A 2,137-nucleotide genomic window follows, 5' to 3' on the forward strand; every position below is an offset into this window, starting at 1 on the left:
TAAATCAAAAAACTAGCCGGGTGTGGTAGCGCGCGCCTGTAGTTCCAGCTACTCGGAAGGCTGAGGCGGAAGGATCGCCGGAGCCCAGCAGGTCGAGGCTGCAGTGGCCGCTCCCGGCCACCGCACTCCAGTCTGGGCGACAGAGTGAGACTCCAACTCAAAAAAACAAAAAAAACAAAAAAAAACCTTTTCGTTGTGAACTCAAACACCTGTGTGGGCAAGCACTTAAAGCATGAACCTACAATGTCGTGAATACCAGGGGGACCCCCAAGAAACCCAAAATTATCTTTTGGAGGGTGGGCTCCTTGTAGTACAGGCTTCTCTCACTGTAAGCGTTCTAGGAACCCATTGGCATCGGTGTACCAGCTAGCATTGTTGTGAGAGGCTGAGTTCAGCTTCGGTGCATTTGGGGGAGAATTCAATGCATTTGCCCATTTCATAATGAGTGATTGACATGCACATCCGCCCACGCTGCGCTGAGTATTCAGCAGTTTTTGGCCAAAACTGGCATGACCCCCATGCCCCGACCTCCTTATTTGTCCAGTCTCACCGCAAGCAACTTTTTGTTATTATTGTTTCCCCGGTGAAAGTCTTCAAGGGGAAACATTTTGCCCATGTGGAAGAGGTGAAACAAAAAATGGCAGAAGCGCTAAAAGGCATCAAATCTGACGAGTTCAAAAACTGTTTTGAGCCATGGAAAAGCACCTCAATAGGTGTATTCCATCAAATAGAGAGTACTTTGAAGGTGACTAAAGTTTAAACACGTAAGAATAAATACACAATTTTTTATAAGTAAGTTCCATGTTTTTTTTGAGTCCCCCTCGTATTTATAGAAAGCATCACTTTCTTTTTTTTTTTTTTTTTTTTTGAGTTGGAGTCTCACTCTGTCACCCAGACCCAGACTGGAGTGCAGTGGCCGCTCCTGGTCACCACAGCCTCGACCTGCTGGGCTCCGGCAACCCTTCCGTCTCAGCCTTCCAGTAGCTGGAACTACAGGCGCGCACTGCCACTCCCGGCTCATTTTGATTTATTGTAGAGATGAGGTCTCGCCAAGTTGCCCAGGCGGGTCACGAACCCGCGGCTTCAAACAATCCACTCACCTCAGCCTCCCAAAGGCGCAGGAATATAGGCTGAGCCACCGAGCCCGGCTGAAAGCATCACTTTCAACCTCAACTTCTGTCAGATGGTTGACACTATGGTTTGAGTACCAGGAATTCCAGCCGCAGTCAGTAGACTGCCCCTCCTGTAACATACCACTTATTCACCAACCATCAGAGGCGATGTGACGTAGTGTGGTATCCTGAAGGAGACAGAGGTAGAAGGGACATCCTTTCACTAGATAGAAAGCTCTAGGACAATTATAAGGTCCCTGTTCTTTGGGGACCCAGAGCATGAGCTTGGAGAAGGTGAGGCTTTGAGGAACATATGGGAGACTTATTATAGGATATGGAGCAATAAGATGGAAGTCAGGCAGTGGTTTACGACTTTTGGAGGTCACATGCCTCATTGAGATTCTAATAAAAGCTCCCCCTTCCATTAAATTCACATACACGCATACATGCTAAGTTTTTGCGTGCAAGTTCATCACAAACCCTGCAAAGTGCGTAGACCCTAGCCTGCAAAAGGAATGCAAGAACTTCTGCTTCTCACAGCATGGAGTGATTGCAGATAGTAAACAGTCAACCCTGGCAGTAAGATCTGAATGCAGAATAGAGCAATGTGCAAAGTCAGATAAAGGAGGGAAGCCACCAGATAAGGACATTCAGGGCACCATGTGACTGGACAGAAAACGTTCTGATCACAGCCCGCACTCTGAGATCACTGACAGGATGCAAACAGGTCACTCCAGTTGTGACAATGTAGGCTGAATTCTCTGCTGCCACACACTTCCTTAGCAAATACTGCAAGCTGATTGTGGGAACAGAGATATTTGGGAGGATACAAAGAATGTGGGAGACTCCTGACCCCAGAACCTCCAGAATTACTTCCCATTGCACTTCTCGACCGAACAAATGTGATCTATCTTAATGGGATTGAGCTGGACAGTGGCTGGGGCACAGAAAGAAATGATAGGCAAGCCGGGCTCGGTGGCTCAGCCTGTAATCCCGCACCTTTGGGAGGCTGAGGTAAGTGGATT

This window comes from Carlito syrichta, unplaced genomic scaffold (genome assembly GCF_000164805.1).
Source record: "Carlito syrichta isolate Samal-C Ts95f unplaced genomic scaffold, Tarsius_syrichta-2.0.1 Scaffold107891, whole genome shotgun sequence".
In the NCBI taxonomy this organism is placed as follows: domain Eukaryota; kingdom Metazoa; phylum Chordata; class Mammalia; order Primates; family Tarsiidae; genus Carlito; species Carlito syrichta.